Source organism: Malus sylvestris, chromosome 11 (genome assembly GCF_916048215.2).
Source record: "Malus sylvestris chromosome 11, drMalSylv7.2, whole genome shotgun sequence".
NCBI lineage: Eukaryota > Viridiplantae > Streptophyta > Magnoliopsida > Rosales > Rosaceae > Malus > Malus sylvestris.
In genome coordinates this window covers 17,926,455-17,947,743 of record NC_062270.1, presented here as the reverse complement: position 1 = coordinate 17,947,743, position 21,289 = coordinate 17,926,455, and the positions used below count along the sequence as shown (strand labels likewise).

The 21,289-nt window shown below is 35.6% G+C and overlaps 1 pseudogene; it reads right to left on the bottom strand.

Moving 5' to 3' along the window:
* Positions 1-1,114: 1,114 nt before the first annotated feature.
* On the bottom strand, positions 1,115-2,317 carry LOC126591638 (uncharacterized; annotated as a pseudogene).
* Between the last annotated feature and the right edge of the window lie 18,972 nt (positions 2,318-21,289).

Here is a 21,289-nt window from a genome sequence, read left to right as displayed (position 1 = left end):
GGATGAAACAACTAACCCGTTTGGCTTAATTATTTTGGTGAACATGTTTAAATGTTTCCAATGTTCATTAATTAACTAACCATAATAGAAATAGGAGAAATTGAATTGAGGAGGAGTTGGAATGAGGAGAAGTCAGAATTTGATTCATGTTGAAGTTGTTTACTTAAATGTTCTAGAATCGGAATAGAAATTACACTAATTCTATAATGCTGTTTACTAATTCAGCATAATCGGAATATAAACCAGTATGATTACTAAAATTCCCTTATCCCAAATCAAATATTTATATACTTTTTTAATAAAATTTGATATACGATATAATAGTAAGAAATCAAAATTAAATTGCTTTTTTATTTCATATACACACTAAAATGTTTTTTTTTTTTTTAAATCTTTTTTTTTAATAAATTTAAGTATTTACTTTAATATTTAAATTTTCTGGTTCAAGTTGTAGTTTCTTCTCTTCGGAATATGCATGGAGTTTTGCATAATATGAATGAGCATGGAGTTGTGCATGATGTGAATGAGCATGGAGTTGTGCATAATGTGAATGAGCATGGAGTTGTGCTTAATGAGCTACAAAGACATGGAACGAGGTTGTTAGGAGCATTTTCAATCTTAACTCTTCAAGGATATATTTTGTTACATAATGTCAATGAGTAGAAGGAATGATTTTTACCATTTTGAATCAAAAAACTTGATTCCCCTTAAACTAAAGAGATCTTTAGGAGGCGGATTTTGTATAATAGTAAATAAATGAAGAAAAAAATTAGGAACAAACAAAGAGTAGGAAATAACTTCATTAAAGATAATATTTTACATCAAAGTACATCTATCTAACCATCATAACCAACCTAAACAAACTAGTCATACCCTGCACGGGCATCATATTATCAATAAAATATTCATAACCTGCCTACACATTAGATTGTCAACAAAATATTCCTAACCTGCCTAAACATCATAATATCAACAAAAAGTAGTTCTTCACCATCATGGTGTCATCTAATCAGTCATTAGATATACAAAACATTCACAAATTTCCCTAATATGTCATCATGGCAGCGAGCATGTCATAGCAAAAAACTAGTATTCACATTTTTTGGACCGTCACTTAGATGTCATTATGCATCCAAGTCTACAACAAAGTAATCACATAGGCACTCTTCCTCTCATCAAACATGTTGAAAAAGAACCTCAAAAGGTCATGTTCTTTGGCCAAGAAGTTGGTGACTTGAAATAATTCCATGGGAGCCAAAGACTCCATTTTGCTCAACTCACAGTTAAGTTTTTCTTGCACTTCAGTCAGATTTATATCGGTTGACAGTGCATGAGCTAGACCATCAATCTTAGGTCCCACATCGGATATAACTTTAGCCATAATAGAGAACTGCTTAGCCATTGCATCCCCTACTTTTGCCCTCTTACGACCTCTGTTTAATCTGTTACTTTCTGCATTCCTTTATTGTTGGGTATTTGGTGTTGAGAAAGAAGTATCAAAATCATTTCCACTTTCATCCTCGCCTTCAATTTGATTGACATTGGCATCTTCAGGTCTAACTTGTTCTTCATCGTCATCTGCGTTACCAGTATTTGCACCCACAACACGATCTTTTGCATAAATCTCTCCCAAACTATGGTAGTGTGGAAAAGGCTTATCATACAATCCTCTTACATCCTTTTTACCCTACAAACAAAAAACACAAAAAATAAGGCACGTAAGAAAACTATAAAACAAAACACAATAAAATAAAACACAAAATACATTCAGATATATGTGCAGCAAGATTCACCAATTTGATTTTATAAAGATACATATGTGCAGCTAGAGTTACCAATTAGCCGATTGGCTTTTATAAAGATTGATACCAATTTGCATTGGTATCATCTACTGATTAGCTTATTGGCATTTATATAGATTGATACCAATTTGCATTTATAAAGATTCACCATAATTTGCATTTATTCATTCAAATGTCCTTACAGGATAAATACAATTTTTGTCTAGTACTGATAAATATTAAAGTTTTCTTAAATTAGCAAGGGCATATATATGCATACAGTCGTAGTCTCGTCACACACACTTTTCTCACAAGCCAACATCATTTTCTCTTCATTCCACTCAAACCCACTGAGAGTTAGCATTTCAGTTAAGGCAAAATATTTTTGCCTTCAACGTGTTGATGCGTGATTCAATGTGGGGAGACGCCTTTAATTTGTATCCTGGGAGTTTGGCTTCCATCATAGCTTCTATCTTCCCCAAATAACCATTCTTGAAACTAGTGTCAGCTCGCCAAGTCGGGTCACTATGCAACTCAACCAATATTTTATCCTCATTTTGCAGATGAAAACAGACGCCATTCTACATAACAATATTAGAAATCATAAGCATTCCAAATTGATTTTGATTACAAATAGGTGTCTTTCTTTAACTTAGAAACAAATACAACATTCCAAATGTTATTACACAAACCGTTTTTGACATAAATAGACCATTCAAAATGTCTTTCTTGACTTAGAAACAAACACTGATGTCTTTCTTAACTTAGAAACAAATAGACCATTCAAAATGTCACTACACAAACAATGATGTCTTTCTTAACTTAAAAACAAAAGAAGCATTCCAAATGTTATTACAAACATTATAATATAAAAAGACACACTATTGTTCCATATTTCTTGTGCAAGGTTATTCCTCCATGCAGCCCACTCATTGGAGGACTCAACAGTGGTAATATAGTAATTCGCATCTGAATTCCCATCTTGAAATTGCCCGTCCGCATCAGCTTCTATAGGATCTACAACCATCTCACTCTTTATAAAATTATGGAGCATACAACACACTGAAATTATGCAATGGTGTGTCCTAATGTCGTAAAAGGATGGGCTCCTAAGAATTTCCCAACGCATTTTCAATAGCTCAAAACATATTTCAAGGACATTCCGAGTACTTGAGTGTTTCATATTAAAAAACTCAGCCAGTGTTGTAGGACGATAACCATCTTTCCACCCATTCAAATGATAACGGGTTCGTCTATAAGGTGCAAGAAAACCTTTTCCGTTTGTGTAGCCACCATCAACTAAATAGTAACAAACTATTGTTGACAAAGAATTAAATTGTCAAACTTACAACCCTATATCACTTGCAATTCAAAAGATAAGAATTTTAATTACTAAAAAAAGTTGTGAATGTTACCATTGGGGACTTTCAATCCATTTCTCATATTCACAACATCTCTAAGAACTTGACCATCATGTGCGGACCCTTCCCATCCAGGTAAAACATATATAAACTGCATGTATGTTGTGCAGACTCCCAAAAAATTCGTTACTATTTCATTTTTCCTTGTTCTGTACTTTTGGTTTACATTCTGGTACATGCACCTTAACCGGTGTTCCATCTAGTGCACCTAAGTAATTCCATAGTACATAGGACACTAAATTAACAAACTAAACTGTGAAATAAAAAACTAGTAATTACTAAGTAGTGTAGACATGTATATACTACATACCTTAAACCATTTCCACTTTGGGTCAGTTGAGTTCTTAGGGATAGGTTCAGGTGTTTTCCACAAATCCTTTTGGCATCAAATCATTGCTTTAATACACTCATGGAAATACTTACTAATTGTTTGACCAGACCTTCTAAAGTGATGGTTAACTATGCTATTCTTAAGATGGTGTGCAAGATTGTATAGAAACAATGCAACCATCTCCTTTATAAACACATTTTGAGTAGCTCATAGCTGTCCTCTAGTCACCAGAACTTGGACATAATTTATGACAGGATCATCTATCTATTCGTAGTTCAGCAATACATGTCACCTCATTCTCATAAATTAAACCATGTAAGTATTCTAATTGCTTTTAAACTCTTATAATTGTTTGAGAAGGTAAGGGACTTCTAAGACACTTTTGGAAATGATACCAAGAATAGAAACAAGAAGTAGCACATGCAACAAATATAGTTCGAAGATAGACAATCAACACATTCAACGTAGCATGTAATTTCTTCTTTGTGGACAAACTTAGAAGAGCCATTGGTCTACATGATATAATGAAGAAGAAAAAAATGTCATGAAGGACTTCAATTAACAAGTTAATAAACATATTGGCAAATTGAAATAAATTAACAGCACAGAACACAATCAATCACAAAAATTTATATTTTTTTTCCTCCATACCTAGTCTCACAATTAATGGAAAAATAACAACATAAATCATAGGATACCTGCAACCAATGAAGAGAGCTCAACCACAACCTTGTCCTCACTCTTCCTAATTTCATAAAGATGATGAATATTTGATTAATAAACATTTGTGAGCATAAAGAATTAGGGATAAAGTACTCTTCCTAAACATGACATTATTAGGATGTGGGCAAAAGGGATGAGGTTGGAGTGTATAAAGGGGCTGAGGTTGGTTCTTTATGCTCAGTGCCAACATGGAAGATAATACAAAGGGCTAGGCTTGGTGCTTATCAAGGATGCGGCAAGACTAAAAACTAAAAACTCAAAATGAAACCAATTACTCCATCATGAACTCCTTTCCACGAAGAATTGAAAACTAAAAATTCAACACAGAGAAAAAAACGTAGAAAAAGTAGGGATTTACCTGTCTGTAATTGTGACGAGAGCTGGGGCTTAGAGAAAGGAGTTGCGGTGAAAAGAGAAATGACAGTCTAAGGTTAATGGGTTTATAAAGGATAGTCTTAGAAAAAAAAAAGTGAGGGCATAAAGGGAACAAAAGTGTCATTCCGATTGCCCAAGCAATTAGGAATCCAAATACCATGTTAATCTAAGGAATCCAAATTCTTCAAATTTTAGAATTGAATTCCAAAATTTTTTGTGGGTCCCACTTTTTCATTTACTCTCCAAGTTTAGCAAACAAATGTATACCTCATAATCAGAATTCAATTTCGTGTTTTGATTCCGATTACTGTTATGTAAACGCGCTCTGATTGTTTTTGAAATATTGGTTTTCTTTAATTGGTTTATATTTTTGAGTTCTGCTCTGGAAGAGAACTTAAATTTTACTTCTTGACTCATAGTAGTGGTAGAAATTCCATCATAGTGTACTGTAAAAGAAAACAATAGGGCTATGAAAGGAAATCCTAAAATGATATGTGTCAATGTAAATTTCCACCATCTTCAGTCTTGACAAAAATGCTCCTGCAAAACAATCAACACCTTTAATCAAAGGCCTAACCCTCACGCGCCCATAAGGTGGGGGGTTAGGCTAATGGATCTCCGATGCCTAAGTTAGTTTTCCTGAAAAGAGTAAATGTTTAGGGCTTTTAGGGGTAGTAAAAGCTCACCGAAATTTGAAAGAGATGGAGGTATTTATAGGGGAGTGGTCAACCATGGTGTTAGGGTTTTACCCTACACATGGCGGCATCCTATTGGCAAAGGTTTATGAAGAAATATTCCCAAGATATTAAATAGGAAATAATATCTTGAGAAGATGGAGTAAATATCCCAAATTGATTTAAATAGGGATTATTTACTTGAATAGAGTAAATCTTCATTTGGGAATCCATTAAAGACATTATTTGGGTAATTAATCTTTATCTTTAATGCTTTGACTTTTCCTTGCGAAAGGTAGGTGAGCTATGGGCAATCGTATTCAATTGCATGGACCTTCAGGGGTGCTGAGCTGCACGCGGAAGTATCTGAGGAGTCTGCCTATTTAATGAGGGCAATCTTGTCTTTCTTGAGCAAAAGTCCATGTGTCGCTTCTGTAGTGAAAAATATGATTTTACTAAGTTTATTTGAGCAACATCTAATCATGCAATTAACAATTAAAGATGGAATCATGCTTGTATGTACTCAAAAACAAAACTTTGCCCATTAAAGTTCAAAGCCTAGTAGTTGTGAACCAAGAATCAACTCAAATAAAATAGAAAGGAGTTGAGATTTGTTATACCTTTGTTGAATTCTCTTTGTATAAGCAAAGGTTAATCACCCAAGAAAGTGAGGCTTCACTCCTTGCTTCTTGGCTTCATGGATTTCTTGGAGGAGGATGGAAGAATGGATTCTCCATGTTCCCAAGAAAGGGAACCTCTAAGTTTCCACACCAAGGAGAGACTTAAAGAAGAGATGAGTGACTTGGGGAGGATTTGATGCTAGTGAAATCCCCGCCCCCCTAAGTGCCTGCGTCCTAGAGAGAAAATGAGTGCTTTTATGGCCACTCACATTGGAGTAGCATAAATGAATTTGTCCTATAAATTTCCTTTTATAGCCACTCACATTGGAGTAGCATAGTTGAAATTAAACCAAATCCTATGTATGGTTGGCCTTGGGGTTATTATTGGGCATTTGGGCACTTTGTATTTAAGTTGTCATACAACTTAAGTTATTGGGCTTGACTACTCAAAGCCCATTGGGCCTTGAGGCCCAAATCTAACCCGAGGTCTAAAATGAACTTATTCGTTTGAATAATTAATATATTAATTAATCCTAGCGATAAATAATTAAACTATTTAATTATCATTACTCAACTCCGTTGTTTCTTCAATCTCTACCTTACACGGTGTACGATCCATTAGGTTCTAATTAGTGAGGTAGTGAGTGATTAGAACTCTTACTAATTGATTGTGAACTGAAACTTACTTTCAATTCTCCCTTTAACGAAGATTAGTGATTGCTAATCTTCAGGGCTTTTACAAACAATGAATTCTCATGGTTACCTAAGCTAAGCAGAAGAGGTGGACAACCTATTCAGTTTGTGATTAGAATGCAATACAATCCTTCTCGAAACCAATACTCTTAATCACATTGTTTGGATGATAGTTAATTCATGCCTTCTATACAATGTGATCCTCTCGTTATATGATTACCTAAAATGTGATTTGGAACATACTTCCCAAATCGTATTCATATGCTATGGCCATAGACTCTTATTCATATCATAGAGTATTCTCTTTCAATGGTTTGAAGGTTAGGATATATGTATGAAAGAGAATGGTCTCATGAATCTAACGTCTTTAGATCACATTCTCCTAATTACATATTCCTCAGACTTATTGTTTAAGCATACAACATTTATATGAGATGGCTTTAAACAATAATTTTTGCTCTTATATTAAGCTAGTTTAGTTTAACATGTCAAATATCTGTAAAGTATCATCATATGATTGGATTTAGGACACAATTCCAATAGCTTCTAGAATTTTTGGGGATTATTATAGGCTCCACAATATGGCCTGATATGTTTTTATTAGAACAAATGGTGTTTTAAAACAAACATTGTCTTGACAAGTGTGTGCTTTTAGTATTTCGTAATTTAATTGCATTGGCGAATGGTTGATTGCGCCAAGGATTTCAGTTGATTTATGAAAGTATTTGGTTGGAATTATTCCTTCCTGAATACAATTCAAATCTACTCCTGAATCGATTAGGGCAATTGTTTCTAATTGGAAATCTTCAATTATTATTTTGACTTTTGAATGCCATTTTCTTATTCTAATTTTGTTAAGTAAACTTAAAATTAAACTTTTGGTCGAACCTTATCATTTTCCTCATGGTTGTTTTCTCTTGGTTCTTCGTCAGATGAGGACGAAGTTGATTCATTGTTTTGTTTAAATTCTTGTGTTAATTAATTTTTGTGTTTGAATGAAGTTGAAATGTGATATAATTTCTTGATTGTTTGTCTTGAGGATTTTTATTTCTTCCTTAATTTTGTTTACTTCGTATTGTAAATCTTTAACTGTAATTTCCTTTTTTGGTTTATTAAATGTTTCCAAGGTTGTACTGAGACATATTTTACTTTGTGGAGTTGGCTGCTGACTGGTGCTAGCTTTTTCTTAACTTACTAATTTCTTTAATTTTTTCAAGTAATGGGATTTTAATTCTAGATCATTGATTTTACTTAATTAATTCAATTAATAAACCTTCGTGTTTTTCTTGTTTGTTTAAAAATGAAATTATTTCACAACAACTATCTCAACATCCCATATTTATGTCGGGGGAGTCAAAGTTGTTTGAATGGTTAGACTCTGTGGAGTTAGAATCGAACTCTTGTTCATTTTCACTTTGGTATGTGTCTTTTAACTCTAGTACCTGGATTAATTCGGTTTTCTCTTCTTCAGATATTTTTAACTAATTAATTGTCTTTTTGACTCTGCATTTGTTTGCATAGTAGCCAAATTTACCACATTTATAACAATTACCTTTGTTTTGGTCTTTGAAATAATTTTTATTAAATGAATTTTCCTTCCAATTTTTGTTAGGTTTGCTTTTGTCATAGAATTTATTGGTGTTAAAATTCTTTTTTTGTTGTACATGTCATATTTGTGAATTTTTTATTTGGGTATTTACTGAGATATCTTTTGGTTCTTTTCTTTTTACTAGAAGCGGCAATAAGGGGTAAACCATATTGTTCATAAAATGTTCCTAACTTATATTTGGCTATTGATTTATCTTTGTTTACGTGTTTTGTTATTTTCATATCAATATAAATTTTTAATCCTTCCTTCTCGATAATATTAATAATATTTCCATAAGTAAGGGTATTATATGGTATGATACCTTATTCGTTGACTAAAACTTGCATGATTTTGTGTGCAAACAAGTTTGGTAATCCATTTATGAACTTTTCTTTCCAAAATGACTCTTTATTTTCTTCTCTAAGCATTACTCTAGACATTAAAACGTCTTTGTACCACCTAAAATCGCTTAAAGTGGGGTATATTAGATTACTTAGTTGATCATTTATTATGGAGGTTACGTTACTTGGTGTTCCTACGAAGTGTTCAATTATTGTGAAGAGTCATGTGCAAGCAGCACCTGGGACTCCCATACCGATTCTTTCATCGAATATAGAGGTTCCATCTTCATCCCTTTTTACTGCATGTTTTATTGCATTTCTGGATTGTTCCATAAGATGTTTTTCCCACCAGGAATATAATATTCCTGTAAATCCAGTGATTAAGAGATCAACAACTTCTTATTGATTGAGATTATGATTGTGTTTGGGCCCAAAATATCGGTTTGGGCCGAATTTAGAGTTGTTCTCGGCCTAGAGGCCGTACTTAGGAGTCACTGGGGGTCATCCGATTTATGGGCCATATAGCCAAGGCCAGCCGTGTCCTATTAGGAATCCATGGGTAGTGGAATCCTGATACGAGAATGAGTTTTAACAGGATAAGGATGTTGAAGTTTGGGATTGAATGCAGCCTGATAAGGGGGTTGAGTTCAAAGTCCTAGTAGGAGTAGGACTGGCCGAGATAAGGTTGGATCGAGGGAATGAGTTCTAATTCGAGTATGGTTGTGATTCGATTGGAAGCAAGTTGACTACTATAAATAGAGGGATGAGGACATCATTAAAGCCCTCTCCAATTCAACACACAAACTGCCCTGTGCAAACCTTTGCTTTCATGAAACCTTTTAACAACCTTGAGATTTTTATTTTCCTTTTCCGCTGACACATATTCAGTTTGGATAAACAGCACTGTGAAGGCAACCGGTGATACCTTCAGTTTGGATAAACAACATTGTAGCCGTAGAACCAGCTGACTGCCGTAGAACCAAACATCCACCCACTACACCCATTACATCCACTCATGACCAAACATCCATCCACTCATTACCAAACATCCACCCACTACACCCATTACATCCACTCATTACCACAACATACACCACTACCACCTTAATTAAATGGTGTTCCTCTCCCTAGCCTATAAATACATCCACCCTTCACCATAACAAGGGGGAGGAGAAAAGATCCATCAAAAGACACTACATTCACATCTCACAACTCCATACACTTACACTTTCATTCCTTGGCCGGGAAAACACAATCCACCCATCCACCCTTCACCATAACTCACCTATATCCATCCACCACCATAATTTACCACTCATCCATCAAACCACACCTTGTGCCGCAACAAAGAGAAGAAGGAGGACCCTTGGACGTGCTTGTCATTCAAGTTGGATTGTTGGAGCGTTTTTAGGTGTTTTCATTCTTTTGTTTTCAATGTCTGAATTCGTTTATCTTTGCTTTGTGAGTATGAGGAACTAAACCCCCCTTAGCTAGGGGGGAATTCGAAACCATGTTCATGCTTGCAATATGATTTGATTACCTTCAGTTGTGATTTCATAAGTTATGAATTCAATTTGTTTAATTGCTTGATTGATAACTTATTCGTGTATGTTTATTAAGAGTGCACACTTAGTTTGCATGCATGAATATGATGCTAGAGTATAAGGGAGTTTCACCTAATAGTTACAAACTTATATTCACAAGTAGTGGAGGTCGCTTATAAACGATTGCATTAAATAAATTCTTAGCAAGAGTTTCATGCTTATCATAGTAATGAATGCCTTGTCAATACTTATAGTTTTCATAATGCTTAATGATCTTTGATTGTATCTTTATTGTGTTGTTCATGTAAAGAACTTTTGAAGAATGCTTGAATTGTTGTATGCGCTTTCCCATCCCATTCAATAACTTAAGGAGAACTTGAAGGTTAATTTAAGCGGACTTAATTAACCTGGGGTGTTGAGTTTCATGATTGATCGAAAGAACAACTGAAAATTGGTTTATGTGCAAGTATGTCATGTGTGGAGAAGAACCTCCTAGCTAGCCTTCCATCCATTCAATTTACTCAAATTCGTGCAGATTTCATGAGTTCTTTAATTTACTTGTTTTGTTTTCAAATTCGTCAAAACCAAAACCCCCTTTACTTTAAAGTGTTTTATTAGTCAAAATCTGTTTTGATTTGTAATTTAAGGTGTCCCAAAAGTGTGTTAGAGTCCAAATCTGCCCAGTTTGTGTTTTTAGGCAGATTTGAACGTTTTTAGCTTGTTTTTAGTCCTTTGAGTTTGTTTTAAGTTATTTGAGTCTAGTTTAGTGTTTTTAACTTTGTTTATATGTTTTTAAGTCAGTTTAGAGGTTTTAGCAAGCCCTCCTAATCCCTGGTTTAGAATGATCCCTACTTGCATTTATACTACAATTTGACAACAAGAGGGTTTAATTTGTGTGTTAAGTTAATTTTCGCATCAGCCGACTGGTTATCTATCCAAGTCTCGGTAGAGAAAGACTTTCGGGACTTTATTGGCAGAGGTCATCTCATTAGCCTTTTTGGTGAGGTGAGGTGTTACAATTTACTAGGGCTCGGCTCATTGAACACCAAGTTGTTTTATGATTGGATACTCATAAGTAAACTTTAGAGTTCAGCATTCTGACGGCCGAATCACATTTACCATCAAGACATATTTCTGTTTTGAGTATCTGTGCCCCTATACTCTTGTGTCAATTCGGCGTGCTTATACCCTTACAAATATAATCACTGTGACCGAATACGGCGCCAACAATTTGTGAACTTCGCAAAATTAATAGCCTTTTCTTTAGACTCTGGAACTCGACGACCGAGAGTGTTCCTTCCTCAACTGCAGTCTCAAGATCAAGAAGTCAGCCGCGCGCTCAGTGCAACATCAACACATTTTACTCCTCGGCCGAGGTTGACCAATGAGTTGGCACGCCCCGCATCATTCAAAGGATGTAGTTAGCTCATTAGTTACTCGGCCTGCTGATGGGAAAATTATCTTAACACACAAATTTAACCCTCTTTTGACAATTGTAGTACAAGTATAAGTAGGGATCGTTCTGGACCGAGGATTAGGAGGGCTTGCTAATAACCTCTAAACTGACTCAAAAACATAAAACTAAACTTTAAAAACACTTAACAAGACTCACAAGACTCAAAGAAAACTTAAAATACTCAAAACAGCTTAAAACAACCAAATAAACTTAAACTAGACACTAGGAATGACTTTGGACGAAAATTGACTTTTACTTGAATCAAAACACTTAAAAACACAAACTAAAACAGATTTGAAACACTTTGAAACAAGAAACTAAAAAGGGGGTTTTGATTTGGATGAAGTTGAAACAAACAAACAAGTATGAAAAACTAGACAAATTGTAAAATAAATTTGAGAAATAAGATGATGGATGGGGTAGCTAAAGGCTTTTTCTCCTCACATGACATGTATGCAAATAACTTGATTTCCAGTTACTACTTCATTGAATTATGAACGACAATGCTCCAAATTAACCGTGACATCACTAGTTAACTCTCAGATTTTCCTTGTTTTATTGGATTGGATGACATCATTTGACAACCTAAAAGATTCTTCAAAAGTTCCCTACATGACATCATAATAGAGATACAATCAAAGATCATTACGTTTAATGAAATCATAAGCATTAACAAAGCACTTGCAACTATGACATCATGTCGCTTATGCTAGGAATTGAACTTAACACGATTATTTATAAGTGACCTTCACTACATGTGAATATAAGTTTGTAACGATTATGTGAAACTTCCTTATATTCTAGCAACAGATTTATGCATGCCAATTAAGTGTTGATCGTTAATTAACAAATACAAATAAGTTTTCAATCAAATAGTTAAGCCAATTGCATTCATGATTCAAGAGTTCATAACTGGAATTTATCAAATTATATTGCACACATAATCATGGCTTTGAAATCACCCCTAGCCAAGAGGGGTTTGGCCACTCATATTTACAACAAAATGAAAGGACATGAATTTAAACATTAGAAACAAAAGAAAGAAAACACTTAAACGCTCCAACGATCCAAGTTGGACAGCAAGCACATCCAAGCACTTTCCTTCCCTTCCTTTGCTATGGCACAAGGTGTTGGTGAGTGTTTGAAGGTTTGTTTATATGGAGGAATGGATATAAAGATGAATGGATGTGTTTGGATGAAGGTTGTATTGAAATGGGGATGAATGATCAAGCAAAAACTCAACTATATGGCTGCCACACACACCTTTTATAGAGGAAGTGCACGGCAATGGAGGGAAATTGGTGGTGTTTGAAATGATTCAAGGGTGAAAATGAAGTAATGATGCAAAGCATGGGGGTAAAATGGAGTAGTGTTGCAACAATGAGTGCATTGAGTGGTGTTTGAAATGATTCAAAGGTGAAAGTGAAGTGATGATGCAAAGCATGGGGGGTAAAATGGAGTGGTGTTGCAGCTAGGGAACATGAATGATTGTGCACATGGTAGAGAAAGGAAAGGGAGGTGGAATGGTGCAAAAATAAGTCAAAGGTGCAGCAAGACTCATGATGCAAGGCATGAGATTCCAAATGTGGTGGATAATGCATCAATGAGTGCATGTAGTGGAGGTAAAAGTTGTATGAAATCTGATGGGTGAAGGGGACAAGAAATGTGTAGCAATTGAGTGCAATGATTTAATGTTTTGATGCATGAAATCAGAAATAATGAAGGAGACAAGGGTGGTGCACGGCATGGGTGGATAATGAGTGCAAGAAATCTGGTGCATGAAGGGGACAAGGGTGATTATGCATGGTATGGGTGGAAAGGTGAGTAAGTGGTGAATCAATGAGTGCAAAGATGTGAAAGAATGATTGTGCACATGGTAGACAAAGGAAAGGAAGTGGAATGATGCAACAAATGAGTCAATGGAGGGAACATGGATGATAATGCACGGCATAGGAATCCAAAGGGAGTGCAATGGTGGTGCACGACAATGATGCAAAGGTGAATGGTGGAGTGACACCCCTTTGTGGCTGAGCTCTTTGTCCTTTTTACATTAATTCTTCTTTCTTTTTAACACATTTCTAGCCTCTTTAGCCTTCAATTTCATCCATCCACCTTGCTCCATGCATGTGTTATCCATTCCAAGCCCAAAACTGCTCCAAAATGCATCTTATTGCTTTATAAGGCCTATGGACCTACAAACACACGAAAATAGCTTAAAATACATAATTAACTAATAAAGAACAACATAAATGCATGAGAACAAGCTAACTCAGTCGCATAAATATGCTCCTATCACTTGCGCGCGTAGGCTTGGTAGTTTTTAGAGTCAATAGATTGGTAACATAACTATTAGCAACCATAGACACATGTTGTATTTTTTTTAAAATATCTTGTTTGGATAAACCATCTATATTCTATTCATAGAGTTTATCTGTCAACACTGAGAATTGACTTTAGAAATTTCTTTCTTCAAATTGAATATTTGGAGATGTTGGCCTTGGATACCAATTCTTGATAAGACTGGTTGGATTTATTTTGCCTTTGTTTGTTATTCTTTTTAATTCAAAATTTTGGAAAGCTTCTTCCAATTTTTTTATTGAGTTACTGCCTTCTAATTTTGAGTTTTTAGAGTTTGTTTCTTATTGTGATTCTTGGTGTCGTACTACATTAATGGTGATTTGTTCCCTTTTTAATCCCTTTAACATTTGGTCTATTTTGTTACTAGTAGAGTTTGTTTTTAGAGCTATTTTACTGGATGAGGCATTTGGGAAGTTTACTAGGGGTTTTTCTATGGTTATGGTTTTTTGTTGTGGTCGTCTGTTTATTTTACTTTCAATTTTATCTAATTGTTTTCCTATGACATGTAGGCTTTGGTTTGTGAAATTGTTTTGTTCTATGACTGGTTTAATCCCTGCATCTTCTTTAGGGATTTTATAAGGTGTGGCTGTTACTTGTGCATTTGAGGTGGTGATTAGTATTGTTTCTTGTGGAGGGTGACTCGAAGAAATTACTATTTTGTCTTGTTTGACCCAATTTTCTTTTGTGATCACTTCAATTTTCTTTTTTGATTCATAATATTCTTTAACAAAATCAAAGAAAAATATATCAATCTTGTGTTTACTCATAATGTGTTCCCATTTTTTGTAAATATCTAATTTTTTTATCTTGGGTGTAACTGTGTCTGAATCTTTCTCTCCTTGGTATATTTTCTTCTGCTTTGATGTCAGCTTTTAATGATTTCCAATGTATTTTAAATGGCTTGCTTAAAACTAATAATGGTTAGTTTACTTCAAAATCAGGACTTGTTGGTGAAGTTGGCTCTTCTTGAGTTTGGATAGTTTTGTTTTGGGATTGGCTTTCGTAGTAAGGGTGAGCAACTTGGGAGTTTGCCTAACTTACTTGAGTCTAATATTTATTAAATTATTTATTAACTCTTGGTCACGATCTAATGCGTTTGTTGAAGTTGATCCTGAAAAAGAATTTCTAACTGGTTCTTTGGACCTAGTTGATTGACTTAATTCTTGATGTTGGACGCTCGACTTCCTAGCTAGAGTGTTGAAATTGATTTTAAATGTACCATCAAAGTATTGTTCTATGTTGTCTAGGTTGACTAAGTTGTTTTGAACATTAACTGGTTTACTTTCATTAATTAGGAACCAATCTGATCGTAAACTGATGTTTAACCATTTAATGGTTCTAAGTATTTTGATATTGTTATTTTCTTGATTACTTTGGATTAATAAGGTTTGTTCTCTGAGACTTTTAGCTATGGCTTGGAAGTTCATGTTTCTACTTGTGCACTCGTAATAGAATCTGAAAATTAGAGCTATGGTTAGACACCTTCCAAGACTTGATAGCCACATATTTTTATGTTTAATGTGAGTGCTTTTAACACATGTGGGTCTGTTAGGCTTACTGTGAGGTCTGGGAAACAATCAAAATGGATTGGTCTGTTGTATAGAATTGACTTGATCATTCTAAGAATGCTATCATTAAAGTCAGTCAATCTTTCATCTTGGAGACATAACATGATAAAGGTGCTGAGACTTCTTCTTGTTAATGATTTATTGCAATATGTACAAGACCATTGTGAATGTAATTATGACTGTCTTTTCTATGAGCTCTTATTTGTTCTGGTGTGAATAGTTGACAAGTTTCATGTTCTTTACCGACAACATAAGCTTGCTCAACTGTTCTTACTTGGTGTTCACTTCTAAATGAAGAGAGTGATTCTTATAAAAAAATCTACTGGATACTTTGGGGTATTCCATTCTTCAAAGTCGAGACTTTCGTCTGACTGAAATTATAACTTTTGTTCTTCATTTACTATGTCTGGGATCCTATTTAAATTGGGCCTAGAGCTAGTATTGGCATATGAGTGTGTGTGTGTGTGTGTGTGTGTGTGTGTGTGTGTGTGTGTGTGTGTATGTTTAATATGCAGATGCATATTATTATGTTAGTCTCTGGTGAGACTTGTGACTATATTTGATAATATCCTTAGATCATCAGTGATCTATTTTCACCATATAAACCTATTTGATAATAGTATTTGATTTTCAATGAATGATACTCTATATTAATATACATTTGATATATTGAACTCTAGTTATATAACAACATAAACCTATGTAATTTGTGGTATTTTATGTAATTTGAAAAAAGCATCTACACATAATTATCAATGATAATCAACCAAATTGAAGAATGATGATCAATCTGTGTTACTATTTGTTGCGCTGGAACCTAATTTGCACCAATGAAATCAATGCTCTCATAGTGGGAAATCTGGTGAAAAACTGTTATGTAATGTATTTGAGATAGCGAAATAGAAGAAATCTTGGAAATAAACTTGCAAGAGCTTGATGAAGTTCCTAACAAATTATTGAAAAATAAATAAATAAGAAAAAAAAAAAGAAAAAACCTCTCCAACTAGTGCAAAAGTGGATGCTATTCCACCAAAGAAAAACTAGGTAACCATACTTTACCCCTATTTTTTTTTCACAATATAAGTCTATTAATATATAAATTTCATACATGTGTTTCAATATTTTATAGCCTAGTTGAACTGAACTCGAGCTAGTTTGAACTCTTGAAAATTTAATACATGTGTTTCAATACTTTATTGTATTTTACCTTTGTATAGGTCATTTTATCAACAATTCATAATACAAGAGGAAAACTTTTGTTGTTCTGCTAAAGAACGTTGTCATCCTTTGTCATTGTAAATAGAACAATGTTTCCTAATATTTTTTGCCATGTAAATAGCATTGCAGAGCTAGGACTCCCCATTCTTTTTTGCATATGAACAAACAATCTAGTGTTTTGTAATCTTTTATGCACAGGTGCTAATGTTGATCAAAGAGTACTACTCAAGGGCAATGTATGAACCCAATCATTTTTGTATGTGAATGGCCAAACATTCTGTGATCTTTTGCATGTAAAAAATGTTCTCGACATTTTCAGTAAAGAATGCTAATCTTCTATAACACCATCTTTTATATATTTCTAACACAATATATCATCTTTAAAATAATAAAAAAGAGTCATTAAGAGAGATATTATAGGAGTCCTTTATTAGGAAGGAATTATATTGTATTGTAGTCTTCCTTGTAGAACAAGGTTTGTATGTATATGTAAAAATATATTTGGCTATATATTATTTCAAATAGATACCAAGACTTTATACAGAGTCATTCCCTTGATAGAGAGTTAATCTAGCCTACATTCTAGTTATACAAAAGAGAAATATTTTGTACAAATCAATTACAGACTTTGTTTCCTATTCTAAGCCAAGATATCAGGGATCTTGATATCATTGACTTCTCAACACTCCCCCTCAAGTTGGAGAGTGGACGTCAAGAACTCCCAACTTGTGTATAATGGTTGAGAAAGCCTCATTTCCCAATGCTTTTGTGAATACATCTGTGAGCTAGTGTGAAGAGGGAATGTATCTTGTGACAATTGAACCATCTTGTATCTTGTCTCGAACAAAGTGGCAATCAATCTCTATATGTCTAGTTCGTTCATGAAAAACTGGATTAGCAACTATATGGAGTGTCGCTTTATTGTCACAATGTAGCAAGGTCGGTTTTGAATGAGGCAAACATAAATCCCTCAAAAGATATCGAAGCCATGATAGTTCACAACAAGTTCCAGTCATGGCTCTATATTTAGCCTCCGTTGATGATAAAGAAACAGTCTTTTGTCTTTTTGACCTCCAAGAGATCAATGAAGAGCCCAAACAAGCACAATAACCTGTAGTTGACCTTCGTGTCGTAGGACATCCCGCCCAATCTAAATCACAATATGCACTTAAGGTCAAGTCATTTTGAGAAGAGAAAAACAAACCTTGTCCAGGTGTACTCTTCAGGTACTTTAAAATTCGGAAGGCTGCTTCCATGTGTGGTTTGCGTGGTTCATGCATGAATCTACTCAACACATGTATTGGATAAGTGATGTCCGACCTTGTGATTGTTAAATAGATCAATCGGCCGACCAACCTTCTATACTTTGCCGGTTCTTTTAGTAACTCACCAATATTAGAAAGCTTAACATTTTGCTCCATGGGAAACTCCACTCGGCGAGCTCCCAAAAGACCACCATCTTTCAAAATTTCTAAAGCGTATTTCCGTTGGGAAATAAAAATCCCTTTCCTTGAACGTGAAACTTCTATTCCCAGAAAGTACTTCAAGTCACCAAGATCCTTGATTTTGAAACAACTATGAAGGAATTGTTTAAGAGTATTAATTGCTTCTGGATCATTGCCGGTGATCAAAATGTCGTCAACATAAATCAAGAGGGTTGTGAAGGATTGCCCTTGCTGCCTTGTAAATAGAGAATAGTCTGCCTTTGATTGAATATAACCAGCGGATTTAATAGCTTCTGAGAATTTTGCAAACCATTGCCAGGAAGCTTGCTTCAAGCCATAGAGAGATTTATTAAGGCGGCAAACGATATTCTCCCCCTGTCGCCGAAGACCTAGAGGAGGAGACATATATATTTCTTCATGAAGATCACTATGAAGAAAAGCGTTGTTGACGTCAAGTTGGTGAAGAGACCAATGACGGGCAGCAGCTAGAGCTAGCAAACAACGAACAGTGACCATCTTAGCAGTAGGAGAAAAGGTATCATGATAGTCAATACCTTCAAGTTGAGTGTAACCCTTGACGACTAAGTGAGCTTTATAACGCTCAATAGAACCATCAGAATGATGTTTGATCTTATACACCCAACGACAACCAATTGGAGATTTTCCAGCAGCAGGAGGAGTAAGCGTCCAAGTGTTAGTGGCCTCCAAAGCTTGCAATTCAGAGTCTATGGCAGCTTGCTAATGGGAATGGGGTGCAGCCTGAGCATAAGTTTGAGGTTCTACCTGTTTACTGATGGAAGCAAGAAAAGATTGTCGTGGGGTTGAGAAATTATGGTAAGTGAGAAAATTAGGAAGAGGATACCTTGTATCGGTGGCAGGACCTGTCAACGAAGATGACGAAGTGATTGGTTTGGTAGATGGCAAAGTAGGGCAAACATAGTCGCTTAATCGAGCTGGCGGAGCGGAGTGACGGCCAGAGTGGCGAGTCACTGGCGCAGGGAGCGCTGAGGATGTGGGAATCACTGGAGGCGCGGGAAAAACTGGTATGTCAGGAGCAATGGCAGGGATATGTGGATCATCGGACGCATGGGGTTGTCGAGATGGAGACACAACAAATGACACTAAAGGAAGGTTGGTGTTAGGTGGTAACTCTGGGGAAATATGGGAGTCAAGAATGGGATGGGGTAAGACAGGTCCGGGAAGATGAATAGGGATATTAGATGATGATGGGTTTTGGTAAGGAAAAAGGTGCTCGTGAAAGATCACATCACGACTTGTGAAAAACTTATGGGTGGTAAGATCATAGAGCTTGTATGCCTTTTGACCAGCGGGATACCCTAGAAAAACACACTTATGAGCACGAGGAGCAAACTTATGAGAAATGTGAGTATTGGTAGCATATGCAAGGCATCCAAAGACCCTTAAATGGGAAAAGGTAGGTGATTTGGAATAAAGACGTTCAAAAGGTGTAGTGTTGGAAAGAATCTTGGTGGGAAGACGATTAATAAGGTGAACTGCAGTGAGCACACATTCACCCCAAAAACGAAGTGTATGGTAGCTTGAAAATGCAAACTACGGGCTTTTTCAAGTATATCACGATGCTTGCGTTCTACGACCCCATTTTGTTGAGGCGTATAAACGCAAGAGTGTTGGTATATAACACCATGTTCTTGGAAAAAAATTTCGAAGGGAAAAAAATTCACCTCCATTGTCTACACATATTTGACAGACAGGAGTATTAAATTGAGTATGAACATAAGAAGAAATGCTTAATGAGTGGTTGGGTCTCAGTTTTGTGGTGCATAAGAAATATCCATGTGAAACGAGAATAATCATCTACAATGGTAAAAAAATATTTTGCTCCACAAGTAGAGGCAATCTTATATGGACCCTAAATATCACAATGAATTAAATCAAAAGGTTTCTTGGTTGCAATGGTACTAACACCAAAAGGTAAACGACTCTGCTTGGCCAATGGACAAACATCGCAAGCATTATTAGACTAAAAAGGAAAATGTAACATGTTTTTGGACATGAAATCTAATCGAGAGAATGACAGATGACCCAAACGCCGATGCTACAACTCCGTAGGTGAGAGAACCATGTTGCAAAAACGTCTCGAAGTGCCATCTTTGGTAGGAGCCAACGCCACCAAATAGTAAAGTCCTCTTCTTTGCTTACCCAAACCAATCGTTCTCTTCATGGTCAGGTCCTGCAAAATACACCAAGTGGGAAAAAAAGTCACGGAACAATTTAATCCTCCAGTAATTCGACTCACAGACATCAAATCTACATTAAAAGTAGGCGCACACAACAATCTCGTAGTAAAACAGTAGCACTAAAAGGTAAACTTCTAGTGGATACAATAGGTGCTTATTCTCCACTTGGCAATAAAACTGGTAGCAAACTTGTATTTTTCACACTATTAGTGAGCAATCCCGGTGAGGAAGTTATATGATCCGTCGCGCCACTATCGATAATCCATCGATGGAGGTGCGAAGGATTTTGTGACAAACCTTTAGTAGTTGTGGCAGCATTAGCTTGAGGTGCAGCGGATGTATCTTTGCTATTCATAATGCTGAGAATCTGTTGAAATTGAGAATCTGACAAACCAGACATTACGGACTGCATTTCTTGCATAGAGGGCCCTTTAAAGGAAACTAGATTTGCTGAAGAAGTTGCTGACAAAGAGCCGTTGTCTCGCTTGGATCGATTGCCACCACGTTGATTGGATTTGTTTGTCTTATGAAGGCGATGCCCAGGTGGATGCCCATGCAACTGGTAGCAAGTGTCAATGGTGTGGTAGTCTTGATCGTAATGCGTACAATGAAGGGGTTTGCGAGCAGAAGAACCTGAGGTCTTGGAATTGTGGCCCGGATGAACTGCCATGGCTGCTGTTTCAGTGGTGGTGTGGGAAATGCTTAAAGAACACTGTTTCTCCTCCTGTGAGATTGAGGAGTAAGCTTGACGTACGGTAGGCAAGGGATTCATCAAGAGGATTTGTCCTCGAACAACACTATATGAATCATTGAGTCCCATAAGGAATTGCATCAACCTGTTTTTCTCATTTTGGGCACCACATGTGCATGAGGATGAATTGCTATAAGATGATAACTCGTCCCACAGACTCTTCAATTTGGTATAGTAAACTAC